The 23,894-nt window shown below is 35.7% G+C and overlaps 1 long non-coding RNA gene across 1 annotated transcript; it reads left to right on the forward strand.

Moving 5' to 3' along the window:
* Positions 1–4,289: 4,289 nt before the first annotated feature.
* Positions 4,290–23,485, forward strand: LOC123001024 (uncharacterized). The gene is made up of 3 exons (XR_006409466.3): positions 4,290–4,561; positions 8,433–8,569; positions 23,256–23,485. It is a non-coding gene; the product is annotated as an uncharacterized LOC123001024 (long non-coding RNA).
* Positions 23,486–23,894: the final 409 nt, after the last annotated feature.

A 23,894-nucleotide genomic window follows, 5' to 3' on the forward strand; every position in this document is an offset into this window, starting at 1 on the left:
TTATTTTACAATACATAAGTGTATCAAATCAACATGTTGTACACCTTACACTTATATGTAATTTCTAATGTAAATTATATCTCTATAAGGGTGGGGGAGAAAAAGGAAACAACCTCACACACACACACACACACACACACACACAGAGGAAACAGAAAACTGAACAACAGTGTAATCCAACCAGTCTTAACGACATATATAAAACAGTCCACCAAAATAACAGCAGAATACACTTTCTTTTCAAATGCACACAGAATGTGTGCAGGATAAAGCATATAACACACCAAAAAACAATTTCTACTAAGTTCATTTATTTGTCAGAGAGAGAAAGAGAGAGCACAAGCAGAGGGAGCAGCAGACAGAGGGAGAAGCAGGCTCCCCGCTGAGCAAGGAGCCAGACACGGGGCTCAATCCCAGTATCTTGGGATCATGATCTGAGCTGAAGGCAGACACTTAACTGACTGAGCCACCAAGGCATCCCAATTTCTATTAAGTTAAAAGAGTGTGAAATCATATAATGTATATTCTCTGACCACAATAGAGTGAATCTAGAAATCAGTTACAAAAGGAAGTTGGACAATTTACATATATAGGTGGATATTGAACAAAATTCTTAAGCAACCTATGGGTCAGTGAAGATCATAAAAGAAATTAGAAAATACTTAGAGATGAATTAAAATGAAGCATGACATAAAAACTTTTTGGGTGTAACATTGGTGGTACTTAGTGGGAAAATTATATCTGCAAAAATACCTGTATAAGAAGTAAGAAAGACCTCAAATTACTAACCTTACTTTACAACTGGGAAGACTAGAAAAAGGAAATTTACACCATGAATCACTACCAAACAAAAAAACAAAAAGCCAAACTAGGAACTAGAAAAGAAACTAAATACGAAGCTATCAAAAAGAAAATTATGAAGATCATAGTGTTAACAAATAAAATTGAGAATATAAAAACAACACAATATATGAACCTAACAGTTGGTTCTTTGAAAAGATGAGCAAAATTGGCAAACCTTCTTTCTGACAAAAAAAAAAAAAAAAAAGGAAGGAGGCACAAATAACTAAATTCTGAAATGAATGTGGTGAGATATTTATACCAGCTTTATAGAAATGGAAAGGATTATAAGAGAATAATATGAACAAGGGAATACCAACAAATAAATAATCTAGAGGCAATTTACAAATTCCTAAAAATACACAAATTACCTAAACTGACTCAAAAAGAAATAGAAAATAGAAAATCTCAATAGATCTATAATAAGTAAACCTATAACAAATAGATTGAATAAATAACCAAAACCTGTCTAACAACAACAACAAAAAATTCCAGGATCAGATGCGTTCACTGGTGAATTCTACCAAATATCTAAAGAAGCATTTATACCAATCCTTCTCAAACTTTTCAAAAAACAAAAGATGAAAAGATACTTTGAAGCTTGTCCTATGAAGTTAGCAGTATTCTGACACCACGATCAGATAGAAAGTTATTAAAAAAAAAAAAAAGGAAAAAAAATCACCATATAATATCCCTTTTAATATAGATTCAGAATCCTCAGCAAGATATGAGAAAACCGATTCTAAAAGCATATTAAAAAGGTTATACAACATGATCAAGTGGGATTTAGCTCAGGAAAACAAGGGTAGTTTTATACAAGAAGGTAATGCCTATGTAATACATCACATGAATAGAACAAAGGAAAAATGATCATCTCAGCTGATGCAGAAAAAACCAATAATGAAAGCTAATACCCGTTCATGATAAAAAACACTCAGAAAACTAGGAATAGAAAGAAATTTCCTGAACGTGATAAAGGACATTTATGAAAAACCCACAGTAAACATCATACTCAGTGGAGACAGACTAAACTTTCTTCCAAAGATCAGGAACGTGACAAAGATGCTGCTTTCACCACTGCTATTTGGTACTGTACTGAAAGTTCTAGACCACGGAATTGGTCAAGAAAAAGAAAAAAAAAATCAGAAAAGAAGAAGTAAACTGTATTCAAAGGTAATATCATCCTATGTATAGAAAATTTTCAAAAGGAAGTTGCTTGAACTTATAAGGAAATTCAACAAAGTTTCATGGTAAATATCAACACACGAAAATCAGTTGTGTTTTTATAATATAGCAATGACAACTTGAAAAATAAATTAGGAAAGCAATTATATTTACGATATCATCTAAAATAATACAATACAAAAATACCTAGGAATATATTTAACCAAGAAAGTGAAAGACTTGTACACTAAAAACTATAGAGCATAGCTGAAAAAAAAGTTAAAGAAGATCTAAATAAATGAAAATATGCCCCATATTTATGAATGGGGAAACGAATTTTATTAAGATATTAATACTACTCAAAACAACTCCCCATCACACTCTCCCTATCACTGTCAAAATTTCAGCACCCTTTTTTGCAGAAATGGAAAAGCTAATGCTCAAATTCATTTAGAATTGCAAGGAATACCATATAGCCAAAAAAAATCTTGAAAAACAAGGACAAAGTTTGGAGACACATACCTACCAATTTCAAAACTTACAACAAATCTACTGTAATAAAAACAGTGTGGTACTGACATAAGGATAAATATAAAAGCCAATGGAATAGAATTGAAAGCCTAGAAATAAGTCCATACATCTATTCCATACTGATTTTTGGTAAGGGTTCCAAGTCCATTCAATGGAGAAAAAAATAGTTTCCCAAAAAGACAGAAAGTGGATTAGAGGTTACTATGGGCTGGGGGAGGTGGGAATCCTTTAGGTAATAGAAATTATGTATATAAGTATATATATGTACACAATAAAATCTATAGTAAAATCTATAATATATAAAATTACATATAATAAAATATATTGCAAGATAAAATAGTAGTATATACATGTAAAATATAATAATTGAATGCATATATAATTCCTAATTTCCTGACCCTCTGTGACACTAATTTACAAAGTCAATTGCCTTTGTGACTGCATTCTTTGTTTTCTGGAATTAGTTTTAAAACTAGGCGGCAAATATCCAACTGGTTATTCTCTTTTGTAAGGTATATTAACACACCATTAGACATGAAACACTTACAATTCAACGTAACTTTTTTAAAAGACAGTCCTAACAAGAAAGAAGAAATGTTACCATATTGAAAATATTGGTAACAGGTAGAAATGATTGATTATCTCTGAATACAGAAATGAAACAGAACAGGGGCACCTGGGTGGCTCAGCCATTAAGCATCTGCCTTCAGCTCAGGTCATGATCCCAGAGTCCTGGGATCGAGCCCTGCATCGGGCTCCCTGCTCGGCAGGAAGCTTGCTTCTCCTTCTCCCACTCCCTTTGCTTGTGTTCCCTCTCTTGCTGTCTCTCTCTGTCAATAAATAAATAAAATCTTTAAAAAAAAAGAAATGAAAGAGAACAGAAAAGAGTTACTTTTGCTTATACCACTTCATGATATGCTGTGGCTTTCCTTTCCATCTACCCAATATCTAGCCATGCCCTCTGTGTTGTTTGAGGATCCCCTTCATTACCTCATCCCACATTGAATCCCCTTCTCCTTTAAGGAGCTTGTCTCACAACTTGGCTGTTAATTTACATAGCATATTATCTATATGTACATAATGACAGGAAGTTATAAGATCTCCTTACAACCATTTTCTGTCTTTAGTGCTTTACATATAAGAATTCATGTAATCTCCAAGCAACCCTAAGGGGGTAGATAAAATTATTAGCTGCATCTTGTAGTTAAGGATAATAAGTCTCAGGAAGTTTAAGCGTCTTGCTCAAGGTCATACAGCTATGTCAGGATCCGTGTAGCTGTAAATTTTTAAACATTTTCTCAAGCTACTGTATATCTTTAAGAATAAATATACTATACTCTGCTATACTGTACTTACCCATTAATGTCTGTTGCAGGTTAAATTGTGTCCCTTTAAAAATTTTGTTGAAGGGATGCCTATGTGGCTCAGTTGGTTAAGTGTCTGCCTTAGGCTCAGGTCATGATCCCAGGGTCATGGGATTGAGCCCCGCATCGGGCTCCCTGCTTGGCAGGAAGCTTGCTTCTCCCTCTCCCACTCCCTTTGCTTGTGTTCCCTCTCTTGCTGTCTCTCTCTGTCAAATAAATAAAAAAAATATTAAAAAAAAAAAAAGAAATAAAAGAGAACAGAAAAGAGTTAGTTTTGCTCAGCGGGGAGCCTGCTTCTCTCTCTGCCTGCCCCTCCCCCTGTTTGTGCTCTCTCTCTCTCTAACAAATAAATGAATAAAAATCTTGAAAAAACTTATTAAAAAATAAAAACAAAAATAAAACATTCGTTGAAGTCTTAACTCCTGGTACCTATGAATGTGATCTTATTAGGAAATAAGATCTTTGCAGGTGTAGTCAAGTTGAGATGAAATCATATTGGATTAGGATGAGCCTTAAACCAATCTGACTAATATCTTTATAAAGAAGAATTGAAGATACACAGAAACAGAGAGAAATGAATGCCATATGAAGATCAAGGCCGAGACTGGATTGATGCATACACAAGCCCAGGAGCTCCACGGATCACTGGCAAACACCAGAAGGTAGGAAGAGGCATGGAAGGATTCTTCTCTAGATTCGTCAAAGGCATCATAGGCCTGCGGATAACTTAATTTCATACATCTGGCCTCCAAACTGTGAAAGAATGAATTTCTGTCGTTTTAAGCCATCCAGTTCGTGGTGCTTTGTCATGGGCACCCTAAAAGACTAATAAACTGTCTTAAAGTCTTTCTTATTAATTAATTTAGAGCTCTAAAATTCTTTTAGATCACACAATTTTTAATTTTTATTTTTTAATTAACAATATTATCTTAAAATTAACAGGAAACCTAATATTAAACAATTAAATAACAAACGAGGAAGCGCCTCTAGGATCTTCCTGCTGACCTCTCTGCTGCCACTGTCTGTGTTGTAGGGCTTCCTAGAGTACGGTTGTGAAAAATAACTGATCCAATTTAATGTTGTAATTTGATCAATGTGGAAACTGAGGCTTAGAGGAATTGTTTTTTCCTAATAGAGCTTCATCCCAGCTGATGATCGCTAACCATCTCACTCCAATATAGATGTCTTTTTCGTTCCTTTACAATTTTCTACACTCTACTGGGCTTCAAATTAAAGACTGACTTCTAAAAATAGATCTTATTAATTTTGTCATCATAAAAATAATACATTTTATCTCATGAAAATTTGTCAAATCAGAACAATAAAAAGAAGAAATTTAAAGCCTAATGAACACTTTATAAAAGTGCCCTGAACATTTGGTGGATTTCCGTATGAGCTCTGCACTCCCAAATTAAACCCTGAGGCCCCTGTTGACTAGTCAGAAAGTGGACTCAGTCAAAAGAATACAATCAATCCAGCAGCCAGAAGGCATTTACGCAGAAATAAAGCTTCCTTTTCTCTTCTTCTTCCATAATCTACAGCACTAGGAAAATTGCCTTTCCGTAGTTCTTCTCAGCTTGCATCCTCTTATGTTCTGTAATCACCAAGCACCTTCATTCTCATCCTTCACCCTCCACCATTCACACACACTTCCCCTCACCACTCACCATGCCTTTTTTCTCCACCTCCCTCATCCTTCAGACTCTTTATTACAAAATCAAGGAAATGGTCTTATAGAAATGAATCTACACAGAATGTGGAAATAGCCTCAGCAGATCTATTTTATCTGATCCTGTCATTTATACACACACACATTTACTACTTTGAATCATATTTCAGTTGGAAGCATTTCTATTAGCATGATGTTTCCTCCTAAAAGTGTGTTTTGTTTATCCCTTTTACACTTTTTCTCATTACAAAATCAAGAAATATTATTATCTATTATACCTTAATTTATAAAAAGAATTAAGCGGGTGCATTTATGCTAGATATGTTTAAATATATATATCATATATCATAACCCATTACGTGTATTTTAAGTAGATAAATGCAATATATACTAGTGTAAAAATCTAAATCATGCAAAAGTCAATAAGCAAAACATCTATGGTCATTTCTTGAATGCAGAGAGCTTGAAGGTGCTTCACTCTCATATTTACAATGAAAAAACAACAAACAAAATTATGACTGGTTTTTAACCTATTATAGAGCTAAGTTTACTGAGAAACCACTGTTCTAAAATCTAATAAGAGACAGCAACCTGAAGGGAGAGAGGAGAGGTGAGCACTGGGTCCTGGAGATATAAATGGGCACTTGCAACAGGAGTTCAGTGTAAAAGACAAATTGTTGAAAGTTGTGTTTGGACCCATGGAATGTTGTGATGTTCCTGGAGTTCACGGATGTTGGAGGGCTCCACATCTGTTGAAGGCAATTATCAGTAAACCTCAATGGATATTCACAAAAAAAGACAAGAATGAGCTGTAAGAAAGTTTCCATTGTAGTGCAACGGAGGAGGGAAACAGCAGTTATACGGGATGGACAAGAACCTCCACTTGGACTCTTCTCTATGTCCACTGTGCAACAAAAGCCTTAATCTGTGGCAGAGGTGGGCAAAATATACCACCACTTTTAGGGCACTGGAGACATCTTATTACATCCAGGGGGAGGGAAGGAGAAATAAGAACACAGCATTCCCCAAATCCAGGACACTATGACTAATACTAAAGTTTAACCAAGGTGACAGAATGCTCCTCAAGCCCCCAGAGCCAAGCTGGCAAACTTTGAATAACAAGTAACAGTTTAAAACCAAAGTTGAAGGATAGGTGAACATGCAAAGACCCTTTCGGAAGCACAGAGAAAAAAAGACCAAGGCTCAGGGTCATGCAAACATTGTTTTGGCGAACCAATCCACTCTCTACAGACATGGTTTATTGGGATGTAAATCCATCATAAGTTTAAGAAGATCTGTACAGGTATTCTCTGCATTATTTTTACAACTCTTCTATTAATCTAAAATTACCTCAAAATTACCTTTGAACTGAACTACAAAAAAAAAATGAATGAATAGACAAAAATCTACATCTCCTCACCATTCCATGTTTACATATTACAAGGAAAAATATTTAAGAATATATATACATAATTTGAAAGGCCATTAATTATATCATTTAATATTGTGAATTTGTGAACATCAGAATACATCCAGATAAAATACATTTAAGAAGCTTAATTATAGGGGTGCCTGGGTGGCTCAGTTGATTAAGCATCTGACTTCATCTCAGGTCATGATCTTGGAGTCCTAGGACGGAGCCCTGTGTGGAGTCCCGTGTCAGGCCCTGTGTCAAGCCCCGCGTTAGGCTCCATGCTCAGTGGGGTCATGATCTTGGAGTCCTAGAATGGAGCCCTGTGTGGAGTCCTGTGTCAGGCCCTGTGTCAAGCCCCGCGTTAGGCTCCATGCTCAGCCCCTCTGCCCTCCCCCACTCATGCTCATTCTCTCTCTCTATCAAATAAATAAATAAAATCTTAATTAATTGTATTGCATTATGTTATGCTGATTAATTTTCTGTTTTTTCTCAATTCCATTCCTTTACTTTTTTCTCTCATCTATATCACAGAAGTGCTGAAATTTAGCAAGCTACATTTCCTAGACTTATGTAATTTGGTTTCAAGTCATATTTGATCTGTGGGAAATTTTCTGTATTCCTGAATAGACACTGATACATATGGTTGAATTATCATTTGCTCAATGAATTCTTTTTAGAATGATAATAAGGGGATTTTCTTGTCCTTTTATCTTCTATAAAGAATGCTGGAATGCACATAATACTTATCTGGTAATTTCTTTAGAATAAATTCTTAAAAAGGAATAATTAGATCATTGAGAATGATCACTTTAGTTTTCAAAAATATATACACGCCATCTTCTTCTGGAAATGTGGAATACATTTTTACTCTCTTAAGCAGTATATGACTGCACGCTGTTGTATCATCGTGAGTAAGATAGACTAAAATAATGGTGGACTGATCTTTAATTAGTGAAAACTGTAGTGCTTTGAAATGTATGACTAAAAGATCTGAAATTTTATTTATTTATTAAATATTTTATTTATTTATTTATTTGACAGAGAGAGAGAGAAAGAGTGCAAGTGCCCAAGTAGGAGGAGCCCAAGCAGCGCCCAAGCAGGGGGAGGGAGAAGCAGGCTTCCTGCTGAGCAAGGAGCCTGATGCAGGACTCGATCCCAGGACCCCGGGATCATGACCTGAGCCGAAGGCAGATGCCCAGCTGACTGAGGCACCCAGGCACCCCAAGATCTGAAATTTTAAAGAAAGATTTTATAAAGACAGAGTTTTTAAAATATAAAATATAAATTCCAGGGAAATAATTCCCATGTTTTGACTCTTCTCTCTCTCTTGCTGGATCATTAATCGTACTTAAGGTGATTAGGCTGATAAGGGGAAGACCAGCTACAGAAGTACAACTTATTCCCTTTAAAAGTTTAGAGTTTCAGTGTGCAGATGTTTGACTCTTCTCAGTGAGGTGCAAGACATGTCAGAGAAGAAGTCTTCAAGAGGACCACAGATATATCTGACTGCAACCGTGCGGGTGAACCAAAGAGAATTGCCCAGCTGAGCCTACACCACTCCCAGATTTATGAGCAAAATAAGTGATGGTGAGTGCTTTGAGTCACTGTTTTGGGGTAGTTTGTTATGGAGCCATAGATAACTGAAAGAGTGAATTTATTTGGAATCATTCCTAAGATTATTACTGCATTTGGGCACATGACCTTTTGTTCCAATTAAGTTAAAAGCCTTGAATCTTAAACTCCTTGAAGTGATGTTTGTGTGGTCTTCTCTCTGTGTTTTATTGAGATGATGTTTCTGTACCTCAGAGCCTTTAGCTTTACTAACATCTAAATTTGTCAAAACTCTTATCTCTCCTCATGAATTCAATGGAATTGCTTAAAGTAATGGAAAACAAGTTTGCATGAATCATCTTTCTGAAGCTTTCATTTTAGTTTTCTGGTAATCTCCTTCATTTGCTTGGGTGTTTTTCACAGAAGAAATTTGAGCTTTGATGTTCAAATCAATACTGTGCTTTCTATATCTAAAACAGCATGAAAAGCTCTAATCAAATGCTTAGATAACTACAGGCTATTATCTCCACTTCTTGGTCACCCTTTTCCTTTCAAAACCATAGACGAAGTTTGCAATATCTAACTACACCAAACCATAGGGCATTCAAGCCCATATTATCAAATTCTATTTTCAGTCTTACTACTGATTCACTGCAAGACACTGGAAAAACTGCTTAAACTTTAAAGTCATGAAATAATACAATGAAAGAATACATTAGAAATATACATCCTTCATTAATGCTGTATGTTTATCCCTCCATTCTTAGTCTGAGTACAATGAAAAATGTTTTTTGAAATGCTTATAAATTAATGTATAGCAACTTCTAAATGTGACATCACCTCAAATCTCAAAAGCTGAAACACAAAAAAGCACTAAGCAAGAAGTTCAGGATTTTTTTTAAAGACAGTCAATTGCTTATAGAAGGAATTGAGAGGTGCCATAAAAAAGGAGGTAAACTTAGCTCTCTTCCTTTCACCTCAGTAGTGACTTGATCTTCAAAATAATCTCCCTTTACGAGATATTTTTCCTGGCTCTTTCCCTCCCTTCTGACATCACAAATTACAGACAAAAAGGGAGAAAGAATACTTAAGTAACAGTGTCAGGAAATGCTAGTAAATTGTCCTTTAACAACTGTGTGTCACGTACTTAGTCAAGTAAAAGCTGAATTAAAATAGGAAACATATTTCATACTTGTCATTATTCTCATCCTCTAAATTGATGTTAATAACATAAGATGCATTAAGACTTTAAACCTTCTTTGATCAACTCATTTACATATTTTATCAAACCACTCCTTAGCCAATTTATTAATTATGCCAATTTTTAACAATGGGCCACCTGAAGACCCAGGGAAATGGAAATAGTATGCAAATTGTTATATCCAAATTGTGCTACTGAAATTTTAAATAAGCACAAAATAATAAAATACCTATAAAATCATGACAATTACTAATTCATTCTCTATAGATGATGCCAAATATAAAATTCTTTAAAAGTCTGGAAAATCATAAATAATCTAGACATCAACCAATTGTGAATTGGTAATTAAATTTTAATACTCAGACTCAAAGAGCTATCTTTTAAAATATGATTAAATAAATAAATATGCATTCACATAGAAGAATATTCATCACATATTAAATGAAAAAAATTTTTCAACGATAATAAATTATACATCTCCCTAGGACAAAGATGGAATAACAGTGACTAGATTTACCCTCCAACACTAAGTAATACTAGAAAGCTGTACAAAATATATGAAAGAGCAGTTTCCAGATATTGGACAACATGCAACAAAAGAGTGTGGTATCTGAGAGGAAGGCTTAAGGAAACCTAGAAAGTATTACTGATGAAAAAAAATCTATATAAATGAATGTCAGGACAGTGTTGAGACTAATGAAAAGAATACAGTAAACCCCTGGACCCAACAATGTAAAATTCACAATATGTATTATCCAATCAAAAGTTACCAGTCATGCAAAAAAGCAGAAAATTAAGACTCATGCAGGAGAAAAATCCATTACTAGAAATAGAACCAAAAATAATAGAGATAATAGAGTTATCAAACAGAGATGTGGGATAAAAATCATTTATTAAATATGTTCCACACTTAGAAGAAGGTAGAGAAAAGGTGCATATGAGGATGAGACATACTGAAGATATATGGAAGAAACTCAAATGAACTTCCATAGATTTAGAATCTATGAAATAAAAAATATACTGAATTGGATTAACAACTGTTGGATACCACAGAAGAGACTAATGATATTGAAGAAAAAACAACAGAAGATATCCAAAATAAAAACACACAGAAAAAATAAGAATTAAAAAAATGAACAAACCCTGTGGATAAGTGGGACAATGTCATGTCATTAAGTATCTGTTTAACAGTCTCAGAAGAGAGATAGGAGAACACAAAATAACTGAAGAAGTATAGGCATTAGTGAAGTTCTCTTCATTTGTCGATGATTTCATGGTCACATAAAAAATCTTAAGGAATCTACAAAAAACCCCAAAAATCTGCTTGAGGGGCCCCTGGGTGGCTTAGTCAGGTAAGCATCTGCCTTCAGCTCAGGTCATGGCCTTGGGGTCCTGGGATCAAGCCCCAAGTCTGGCTCCGCATTCAGCAGAGAGTCTGCTTCTCTCTTTGCCCTCCACACCACCCCACTCTCTGCTTTGCTTACTCACTCTCATTCTCTCTCTCTTTCTCTCTCTCTCGTGCACTTTCTCTCTCAAATAAAATCTTTTAAAAAATCTATGAGAACTGTTAAATGTTTTCATCAGTTTGTAGGATGCAGGCATAAAACAAATACAAATTTAAATTAACAAAAATCGGCACCCAAAACAGTAGCATTTAAAACATGTGGGAGAAGCCCATAAAGAGGAAATAACATGTGGAGTCCGCTGAAAAACGTTCAAATGCAAAGATTATCATAAGCAACATTTTTCATATTATATAAATTCTTAAAATAATTGTTTAAAGCAATATAATAACAATCAATTTTTATAGTTTGTCTAAACACAAGAATTTAAACATAGGTAGGATAGAAAAATCAAGTATATTTCTATATACTAGCAATGAACAACTGGAAATTGAAATTAAAAAAATAAACCCGTAAATACTATTGACAGCAGCAGCCATCAAAAACCAAAATATTTAGGGATAAAGCTGACAAAAGATGTAAAAGTCCTGTAAACTAAAAACTGCAAAGCATAGGAAAATTTAAAGAAAAATAAAAGGAGACATATATTGTGTTTAAGGGTTGGAAGACTACATATTATTTAGATGTCAATTATTCCCAAATTGATCCGCAAATTAAATGGAATTCTAATCTGCATCCTCCCATGTATTTGAAAAATTAAATCTGATATAAAAATTTATGTGAAAATGAAAAGGGAATCAAATAGAGCAACTTTGGAAAAGGAAAGCAAACTTGAAGGAATTACACTGCCCAATTTGAGTACTTACTGCAAAGCTACTCTAACCAAAAAAAAAAAAAAAGAGGATTATATTGGTGTCTAATTGAACAAATAAGCCAAAGGAACAAGATAGAACAGCTGCAAATAGACACAAACATATCAGTTGATTTTTTACTAAGTTGCAAATGTAATTTAGTGGAGTAAACAGTTTAAAAAAGTTGTTGCCAGGTATGTATAATGAAAAAATTAGTAGGTTCCCAAAATTGCAACATACACAAAAATTAATTCAACATGTATTACAGATTTAAATGCAAAAACCAAGGTTTTTGTGACCTTGGGCTTTGTATAGACACCTTGGATAAGACATCATAAACTCAATTCCATAACAGATTTAAACTGAATACATTTCTATAGTACAAATCAAGTGAATTGAATAGAAGAAAAATTGATTCATTGGATTCCATCAAAGTGAAGAACTCTGCTTGTAAAAGGCACTGTTGAAAATAAAAAGATAAGTGCTAAAGATTATATGTTAATGTCCCCCCAGAATTCATGTGTTGAAATCTAGTCCCCAGTGTGATGGTATTGGAGGTGGAGCCCTTAGGAAGTGATTAGCTCATGAGGAAAGAACCCTCATGAATGGGATTAGTGTCTTTACAAGACACCCCAGAGAGCTACCTTTCTTCCACCATGTGAAGACATGGTGAAAAAATATTTATCTATGGGAACGCCTGGGTGGCTCAGTCATTAAGCATCTGCCTTTGGCTCAGGTCATGATCCCAGTGTCCTGGAATCAAGCCCCGCATTGGGCTTCCTGCTCAGAGGGAAGCCTGCTTCTCCCTCTCCCACTCCCCCTGCTTGTGTTCCCTCTCTTGCTGTCTCTCTCTCTGTCAAATAAATAAATAAAATCTTAAAAAAAAAAAAGATGGATATCTATGAAAAAGGAAGTGAGCCCTCATGGTCACCAAATCTGCTGGCACCTTGATCTTGGACTTTCTAACTTTCAGAATTCTGACAAATAAATTTCTGTAGTTCACAAGTCATTCAGTCTATGGTATTTTGTTATACTATCCTGAAAAGACTGAGACAAAAAGTTACAGACTAGAAGAAAATACTTGCAAATCACATATTTCATAAAGAACTTGTATCAAAATATAAAGGAGTCAAATTTCTATAAAAAAAGTCCAAATACAGATGGGCAAGTAAAAATGGGAAATAAAGCAAAACTCGGCACTCGTTCCAATAATAGCAAAACTTAGAGCATTACATTACTCCTAACACAAAAATCTTCAAGAAAAAAATGAGACAAAATGACACAATATACAGAAGCACACACATGAATTGTCCGCATGAAAGATAATGCCTCTTGGGGCCCCTGGGTGGCTCAGTCAATTAAGCTTCTGCCTTTGGCTCAGGTCATGGTCTCATGGTCCTGGAATTGAGCCCCAATGCAGGCTACCCCTTGCTCAGTGGGGAGTCTGCTTGTCTCTCTCCCTATGCCCCTTCCCCTGCTCGTGCTCTCTCTTTCTCAAATCAATAAGTAAAATCTTTAAAAAAAAGTAAAGAAAGACAAGGCCTCTGGTCAGAGGGAATCAGATTGTAGAAATCTCATTTCTTTGCCTTTCCATATTATACTAATTCTTTGTTTTTCTCATATCTCCCTTTCAGAAAGACTTTGAAAGTGATCACAATTTTACTGGATATTTAAAGGCAAAATTAAAAAAAAAACTATAGAAAATCATAAGATATGTATAGAATGCATATTCCTTTAAAATTTTAACAGAATCAATTTAAGGTCTTCCACAGATATGGAGTCTTAATTTTATTTCACTACATTTCTTCTGAGTTATTTTATTGCACATCTATTAGCCAGTTTTTCTAAGGGGTTTTAATGAAGCCAATCTTCTCCCTCTAAAGTGGTACATATTAACATTTAGATTTCATCTTTCTAGTGACCATGAGATTTAAAGGTGGCAACCATCATTCCTAGAAATAAGTAATTCACATGAACTCATTCTAATACCCAACAGGGAACATTATTTTTAGAGTTTTTTAAAATGTGTTTTCCTTCCCTTCCAAAATTATTATTATTATTATTATTATTATTATTATTATTATTATTTTGTTTCTCTGATAAGGACATTTTAATTTCTGTGCTCCTTTACAGAGCTGACCTTAGCAATACAGTGATGATTAGATATGCTGCTAGACCCACGAATACTCCAATCCCTTCTCATCTTCCTCACCTGCATTTAGCTCTCTCTTCCTCCTCAGTGGAGCAATACACCATTGACATGTCATCTAACATTCATAATTTTGATATTCCTTAAATATAGAGTGAGAATAACACATGTTTAAACTAAGGCTGAAAAAATGAACTGGACTGTCCCTGTAGGATAAGTCTTCATGGGTTGTGATGCATTTTTCTAGGTTGCTGGGGGTACTAGGGGGCAGTATGAGAACACAGAATTCTTGAGAGAGGAAGTGCTACCAAGGGGACTCAGAAGGGAAAAAGTGCAGGCTCTGAAGAAAAGCACCATTGAACATCAAATTTCCCTATCCTTATTACCACCTTCAAATCCTTCTGTCTTATTCTAATATCAGAAGGAACTGAGCAGGGAGGGACTTGTTAGCAGAATCACAAAGAGACCACTTTAAGACCCATATTATGAGACAGTGAATTCTTTATGTGGTGATGAGACACAGACCCATGCATAGCATTCTAATGGAGCTTTCACAGCAGCTAATGATAATTAGGATTATGGAAAGTTTTTGTTAGTAAAGTAATAATTCATAGGAAGTCCAGCAACAGGCTCATGTATACATGGAATATAGTGTAGGATGAAGGTAGAGTTTCAAAGCTGTGATTTAAAAATGGGCTAGTCAACAAATAGTGTGGAGGATAGTATTTTTTTCAAAAAGTTACAAATTTTTCTTATACCACCTTAAAAAAAAGCATAATTTCTTGCACTTATATAAGAAAATATAAGAAAAATGATGTGAATACAAGAAAATAATGTCATAAATACTAGAAAAATGACATTTTCAAGGAACTAGAAAAAAATAAAAAACTACGTTTCATAATTAAGGGATTAAAAAAGACTTTTTAAATTAAAAAAAACAAAAACTTGAAGCCAGACTAAATGTCGTCAAAAGGAGAGTGGTGGAACAAAACAAAGTATACATGTACTGCTAGATGCAAGATACAAGATGCTGTTTAATATTTAAGAAGAAAGAAGTGAATTTACCGACATGAAAAGACTTCCAAATTATATTGTCATCAAATGCAATTCACGGAAAATTACATATGATCTAACTCCTCTATTTTAAAAAAAAAGACTCTATTAAGTACAAAACTACAAAAACTGTATGTGGGCTGTGTGTGTTTGTAAATGAATACACTAAGGTTGGTACACGTATAAAGTATGCTCTGTCAGTGGTAATTTCTGAGAAGAATATGATTGTATGAGGGTTCATGGGGCTTTCACATTATCAAAAGGCTTGATGTTTTTACTAGAACATTGTGTTTATATATTATTTGATATATAAAATAGTATATAATAATAAAATAATGTGTATTATATATTATAATTATAAATACATTCGAAGCAAAACCAAATTTTTTAAATACCATTTTTTCTTATCATAATTGCATTTATTTGGGACGGCAGTTGTTTAGCAAAGATGGGGTGAGGTTTTATACTAATTTGACAGTGGAAAAGGAAAAATACTAATGCCAAAGAAATTGGGTACTGTTATTGGAGGTATTTAACATTTTGGGTTATTTTTCTTTTATTCTGTAAGTCATAGCCTGTCACGGTGGTTTCTTGAATAGATCTTAAAGGCACTGTACAAAATTGTATGAGAAAATTGCAAATCGCGGTCATATTGCATGAATATTTGACCAATTGGAATTCTTGAGACCTCCATCAATATATGAGCAACATACTGCAAGTGTCCTTGATATAAAAAGAGGATGGGAGAGTCAAGAAAGGTAGACTCATCCTCCAATAGCACACAAAAAATAAGTTAAAGGAATGTGATTTTTAACTTCCACTTTGTGCTAACCTCAGTTCTGATGAGTTTTGAGCATAGAAGATACTTCCAACTGTGTTTGACTTGAAAGTATGACAAATATTTGATTTTGCTATTCCTCTTGCCATATAATAACTATGCCTGAAAGCCATAAAACGTATCCTATTTTAGAGTCTGGGATATCAGTCATAAACTCAAGTTATTAAAACTTAAAGAGATAAAAGTTTCTATATACATTATTATAATACAAAAGGGCAATGATGCCAGAGCCTGGATGGAAGATAAGGCCTATGGTTGGGAACAGGCTTAGAGGGGGCGGTGGCATTGATGCATTTCCTTCTCACTCGGGACAAGCTGCCATCAAAACCTCAGGAAAGTAAATGAGACATGCTGTAACTGTGCAGTTAAGAAAATGTCTAATTTAAAAGTTTTTAAAAGGTGTTCATTTTAACTAATAAAGAAGCGAGGTTGTAGATATTCTTTTTATTTTCTTTTATGATCACACCCGGCTACCTGTTTCCTAGGAGAAGTAAAACTTCGTGAGATATTATCACTTTAGGGAAAGAAATTATCATAGGTTCATAGACTATTTGCTTCAGAAGGAATCTTAGAGCTAAGTTTTCTCATCTCCACATTTTATAGATTAGAAATTTTTTAAGATCTTTTCTTCAAAAGGCAGTAGTTCCCTTTTTCTACCTAACCATTATGGAAAAAGTCTTGGCTAACTTCAAAGGATTGCATCCTTTTCTCGGTGACTCCTGCAGGTGACTCACTACTCAGTCATGAAGCACAGGCAAGCATCAGCCAGGGGATTTTAGGAGCTAGTAAACACACAGATCAGAACGCAATGCACAGTATGGCCCTCGTCCTTTTTCTTCTGGGAACAAGCTATAGAGGATCCAGAAGAAGTAAAACGTCAACAAAAAACATGCAGAGGGGAAAAAAAAAAAGGAAAGGAGTACTGTCCCCACAAATAATCCTCAATCATCAGTACTCTATTGTTCACTAACAAAGATATATATTACAGAGGAACCTGGTATTCTATGTGGCTTTGAATGCCAGGACCATTTTTCTTTTGAAATTTTTGACATAGGTTCTTTTAATGTTGTTGCACCATATATTCTGATAGCTTCTATAGTAACAGGTATTTAAGTTTCAAAAATGGCATTTGAAAAAATCAATACTATAATTAAAGATGCTAGCAGGGAATGCTGGGAATTGTGAGCTATTACACAGCGCTGGATCAAGCGTTGAGCCACTTTACTGATGAGCCACCGGAGCAGCGGTGAGATCCTCCAGAAGTCGTCTCTGTTAGGACGAAGCCATGTTGTGCTAGTCCTGATACGATGAAAGGGGAAAGCGAAAGGTGCTGTGCAGGTTGCCCACAGCTCCATTGCTACCAACCTCCCACACACTGTACAATCACAATCGGTGAGCTAATATTAATATAAAGCAGAAACAGCCTCACATAGAGTGTGAAGGGAAATTTTTTCTAAAAGAAAACATAATGGGACTGTGCGTTGTTGTCAAGGTAGAAACCCCATGGCAGTATGCAATAGAAAAGGTCTAATTAGAAAGTGCAGTCTAACTTTTACTAACTTAAGATGAAGTTCCCAAGGAGGGGACTTAATCTCTAATTTTAGTCAAAGGGCAAATGTACAATTAAGCTAACACAAATGCCTCAGCCAATCATTTAGGAGAATTCTGTTAGCTCTGGACTGCCCGACCTGCCACAGCTTAATAAGAAGTTCCAACTGCACCAAATTGCTGTTTGTCAGGCTGAAAAGAGCACAGCCCACTGCAGCTCTACAGACACGTTGAGCTGAACAGACTGTAAGCATAAAGTAAAGTGCAGCACACATAGTTGTTGAAATGAAAACAAACTTTTCTTCATGCGTGGAAAATAGCTCATTTATTTCCAACATAAAAATCCCTCTGTGGCCACTGCTGGAGCAGCCACACACATTGAGGCTTTGGCCACCAAATAAATTTGAAAATAAATAAATATATGAAATCACAGGCTTTACCGAGAAATCTTCTAGGGTAAGGAAGTTCACAGTTATGGGAAATGCTTGTGCCCGAGCACCAGTGTCCTCAGTCTCCCTATATATTAATGGACAAAGGTATTTCTAGTGTATAGATGGGTGATGGGTTGACCTCTGTTGGTTCCCATAGCTTGACCCTGTGAATAAGGAGCATTATCCTTCTTGATGATGAAGCTTGTCTTTTCACTGATGAGGGTTTACTAGCTCCTCTCCACTTGCAAAGGGCTCTTTAGGAAAAGAAAATAATGAGAGAGCTTTGGAAATGAATTCAATCTAAGAAAATGGTCTGGCCTTAGCTACATGTGATGCACTGTTTTCTCTATCAATTTAAATTTCAGTTCAAACATACTCAATTATGTTTATCCAATAATTTTTTACTCCTACAAAATTATAGTTTGTATCAGAGAACAAGGTTTCAGAGAACACAGAAGAAAATAAAACAGACTCAACACTCAAACTTGAGTTTCTTATTGAAAATTAAAAGTTCACGAATAATATCTCAAAGAATATAAGATGATGAAATAGTACAAACAAAATGTTAACAGGGATAAAATAAAAAGACATCAAACCCATCCAATCATGCAGATCTGCCCCAAATAAATGGAATTATTAGGAAAACTGGTTTATTGCTTAAAACATGCTACTATCATTTGCTTAAAATTTGTCACAAAAATCTACACATCTTTCATGAGTAGAAATGTGAAAGGTAGATTTGCACTTATATATCAGAGACAAGGAATTTCAAAAGGAGGTATTGAAAGTGTCACTGTTGGGGCACCTGGGCAGCTTAATCGGTTAAGGGGCCAATTCTTGGTCAGCTCAGGTCATGGTCACATGGATCATGATCTCTTGGGTTGGGGGATTGAGCCCTTCATCAGCTCCCTACTCAGCAGGGAGTCTGCTTGAAGATTCTCTTCCTCTGTCTCTCCTCCCATTTGTGTGCGCTCTCTTTCTAAAATGAATAAATAAATCTTTTAAAAAAGTAAAAAAAGTGTCACTATTTATAGACAATTTTATCACTTATTTATAAAATCTAAAATATAATGGTGACCACTGACAAGCTACTAGCATTGCTCAGTGATTTCTTTTTTTCTATTTTTTTTAAGATTTTTATTTTTTATTTATGTGTCAGAAAGAGAGAGAAAGAGACAGAGTACAAACATGGGGAGCAGCAGGCAGGGGGAGAAGCAGGCTCCCCGCTGAGCAGAGAGCCCGATGTGGGGCTCAATCCCAGGGCCCTGAGATCTTGACCTGAGCCAAAGGTAGATGCTTAATCAACTGAGCCACCCAGGCATCCCTGCTCAGTGATTTCAACAAGATGGTGGTTTACCAGTCAACATGCTATGTATTAATATCAGAGCTATACTCGAAAAAACCATCTAGATACATAGGCAAAATATTTGGGTTGCTTTTTTGGAAAAATTGTCGGGTAGTATTTAACTAATTTTTCCAATGAGCATGTTAGACTATAAAGTTACTTAATACTCAACTATTCATGAAGTGTTTACTGAATGTTTATTCTGTCTTGGTACCTTACTTGGACCTCTTTTAATCAGCCCTAGAAACTTTACTATCAACACATTGCTAGAGTAACCTCTGTGGTGGCTGACAAGGGAAACCAAAAAAATCTGTCATAAAGGAAATAGGTTGAAAAAACACAGAAAAACAAAGGACCTTGCCAATGATAAAATGGTGGAAAGGGGGCCAATTAAGGTCTCTCATAAACAGTTTGGCAAGATTTAATATTATCTGGGACCTTGAGGGAAAACAGAAACAACCAAATTCAGACTTGCTAAGCCAATAGAAGGCATTGGCTAAGGGAAACCAGTTTACTCCTTTGAAGGAAGCCTCAGAAAAGCCAGGTGTGTTGCCAAGAGCACCTCCCCTGATGGAGGAATTCGAGGCTGAGTACCCCCTGGAGAGTTAGGGGTTAGGACAACATTGCCCTCTAGTGTGTGCAATAGGGGGCGATCAGAGGCGCCATGTTGAATTAATTATTTCTTGGTTTTGTACTAACAGACTCTACTAGCTTTAATAGACACTGGAGCTGAATGCACACATCTATGGGAACGCCTCAAAATTTTGGGCAGAGATTAAGGCTATTGATGGTTATGGGGAACAAATTATCGAGTGGACTAGACTCTACCTACAGATCAGCAGGTGTTATCTCCACTATTTTCTAGGGATTTGGGGTTGCGTAACTTGTGATGATTTATCCTCCCTGTCTCAAACAGCTGAGTCATTACAGGCATACTAGAAGTCCCCAGAGTGGGAGCGAAAGATGGACAAGATCCAAGGGCCAGGTCAGTCAGTAAAATTCCTGGGCGTCATCTGGTTGGGTAAGACAAAGGTGATGCCAGAGGCAGTCACTGATAAAATAAAAGCTTTCTCAGTCAAAGAACAGTAAAGGAATTACAAGCTTTTGCTGGTTTGTTGTGTTACTAGAAACCTTTTATTCCCCATCTAGTGAAAGCTATTAAGGCCTTTATATGCTTTGGTTAAGGGAAGCCAATGGGTTAGGGTGCTAATCAATAAGAGGCTTTCTTAAAGATAGAAATGATAGTAAAACAAGTACAGGCTCTGGGGCACAGCTATTAATGCCAGATGTGAGTTGTAAATTAGAATAGATGTAAATGATATCCAGAAAGTTTTGACTGGGGTTTGTGGCAATGACACAATGTGAAATCAATTATAGTTATTTGCATAAATTCAATAAAAATCTGTTCTTGTAACATGACACCATTGGAAACATTAATTATATTACCAAGGCTTTGAGTAGAATGTCCTATTTGAGAAAGGCATGCATAGACTTAGATATGACCTGACAGTTTTAAGCAGGCTCAGATAGTTCAAGGATTTAAGCAGGCTCAGATAGTTTAAGGACCTCAGGAAAAGAGGAAGTAACCCAAATAGGTAGGTATTGCTTGTGAGTCTGATGGCAAGTATTTGGCTTGGCTCTTAGCCTTGAAAGGCTGTTAAAGGCTCAATCTAAAATTCCTTAATTTTTCAAAGAATAAATCTGCTTATTCTCAGTTGTCCCAGCTCTTTCTTGGGCTGACCTTCAATCCTGGTTTTGTATCTGTCTGATATCCTGCTATGAGAGCCCTCTGGGTTACACAGGGCTGTGTCTGGTTCATCAACATGGAGAAAGCCCAGGTCACCAAAGCTGGCTATTACTTAGAGGGTTCTGACTTGCGAGGAAGGAGCCCAAAAGAGGTCCTGGTTCCAGCTGTATTCGTACTGCTTTATTGACTTAGGAAATCACTGGACCACTTCTGGCCTCAGCTTCTTTATCAATAAGACAGGCACAACTGATGATCTCTGAGGCATTGGTTCCACAAGTGCCTGGAAGGATGTGTGATGAATGGTTAATATTATATTTTCCTTTTTTTTCTTCTAAAGTCATGTGTATTGAGGTATAATTTAGACACAATAAGAATGCAGAAATCTTGGGGCACCTGGCTGACTCAGTTGGTAGAGTGTGCAACTATTGATCTCGGGATTGAGAGTTGAAGCCCCAAGTTGGGTATAGAGATTACTTAAAAATAAAATCTGGAGGAAAACAAACAAACAAACAAAACAAACAAAAAACAACCAGCAAAGTAGATTTAAAAGAATCTAAATGGCCATTCACTATTCTTGCTGTACTTAGGTAAATAACGAGGCCAAGTTTGTTAAAACTGAATTTTTACAAACAACTTAGTCTTAATTTTTTTACCTTTGCTAGTAATGAGGATGAGTTTAGGAAAAAGAAATTATTTATTAGTAACACACCTTTATGGATGTTAGATTCTAGTTCTGATTGCCTTTGAATACTTATTGTTTACCTATAAAAGTAGGCTGGCTACTGGATTGTTGTGGTTTCCTTGCATATATGGTTAATTTTCTATTTGATTGCTTGCACACTCTAGGCTTGATTGTGAAAGCCCACCTGCAAGACTGTTAGGTCTGAGGAAAGGACCCCTTTACCAGGTCACTGGCATATCTCATATCGATATTTAATTGCTGTGGTATAGGGATATAAGTCACCTCCCAATATCTGCTTCTAGAGTCATCATAGAAGAATGCTGTGCAAAGATTGTACAGGTCATAAAGATGTTGTGGTTGGAATGCAGGAGTGTTGACAACACTGACTCCATCTTACTCTCACCTCTGATGCATAGGTGTCACCACTTTAGATAACTAGTAACGATGACTGGGGCACAAAAGGCTCCACTTGAGATAACTAGAGGAAATCATCTGGTGTACAGATGGCTTCACTTTAGATAACTACCCTGTGACCACACCACCAGCCCCCTCACTCTATAAAAGCTGTGAGCTGAGGTCTGCCGTGGGTGGGGTGGTGGTTGTCTCGTGCTTTGGATTGTCTGCCCAACTGATTGCCCCTCTTGGTAAGTTACCCTGGATAAAATGGTGTAAGCTCTGTGGAATGGCTTACTTCGGAGGTTTTGTTGTTGGTTTTTGTTTTTTTTTTGTATTAAAGTGCCTTCTCAGTCGGGAGGATACATTACTGACCCTCCTCTACCTTCTAACAGGAGGATTGAATAATTTACCAATTCCCTCTTCAGGCTTAGGTCCAGAACAAGCTAGAAAAGGGTCTAAGAACAAAGAATGGTATTGATTTTATTAACGGTCATGCCATGTTTCTTAACTTGCAAATATAATGATTTTGATATGTTCTTTTAGGAGTAATGGCTAGGGACTTGAGGGCAAAATGAAATTGTCTAGTGCTTATTCTCAAATTTAAACTTTAAGAAGTTCTGTTGAATTTGTGGGCTCCAGTTGTTAGAATTTACCCACCTAGCCATTTGGAAAATCTTGGCTTGCCTCTCAAACCTGGCATCAGCTTCATTAAGACTTCGTTGGGCCCTAGATGCTTTTGTATTGATGACATCACATGACTGCATTGATAAAAATATCAATATACTATATTGTAGATTAAAACATTTTTCTAAACTTAAAATTTTATTCTGATTTTAAAAGTACTGAAAATATTTTTTGTGGGCCTCTGGAAGTATTATATACCCTACACAAAGCATCTACAGTGCCTAATGGATAATTCAGTCCTAACTAGAACAGAGATTAGCAGAGTTCCTGTTGTGTGTGTATTTGGTTGTTGAAGTTGTATGTGTGTAGGACATCTTTTATTGATTAACATGGTCTAATAGATGTCTGGCCTTCATTCATTTCTCCCCTGAGAAAATTTTCATTTCTATTACAGAGAGGAGCAAGCAAGAGGATGGAGAGTGAAGAAAAATGATCATTTCCATATTGAACTATCCTGGGAAACAAAATGAAAATCACTTCTTTCCGTGGAAAGCTTTGCAGCAACAGGTAAGCTCCCCTCAAAGGGAGAGTAGTCGATATTTGGCTCTCTTCATTTCTACAGTACTTCACAGTAGGTAAGATATGGTTATCATTTATGTGAAAAATGTATATAAATAACATTTGATAATTGGAGACAAAAGGTTTTCTGTTTTTATTCTAACAGTACCTTCATTCAAATTATTGAATGCTGATTCCTAACATCGGATTTGATACTTTTAGTTGCTTCAGCTCCCAAGTCCAATTAGTGTTCACATTCTAAAAGCTTTTTCTTGAACCATATCTTATACCTTCATCACTATTTTTAAACCCTTTAGAATATATTTTTCTCCTAATGAGCTTATTTTGGATTATGGATACAAGATCAAATATTCTCATAAGATCTATCAAAGGTGTGAGTGTCACTATAGGAGTGATGTTAACTTCATTGTCCTGAGAGCAGATACTCCAGATTACCATGTCCAGTTAGCTGTGTACCTATTTTCTGGGAGAAAGGATCAGTTAAGACCACAGAATTTTTAGTTAAGAAGTGTGT

Source organism: Ursus arctos, unplaced genomic scaffold (genome assembly GCF_023065955.2).
Source record: "Ursus arctos isolate Adak ecotype North America unplaced genomic scaffold, UrsArc2.0 scaffold_5, whole genome shotgun sequence".
NCBI classification, from domain to species: Eukaryota; Metazoa; Chordata; class Mammalia; order Carnivora; family Ursidae; genus Ursus; species Ursus arctos.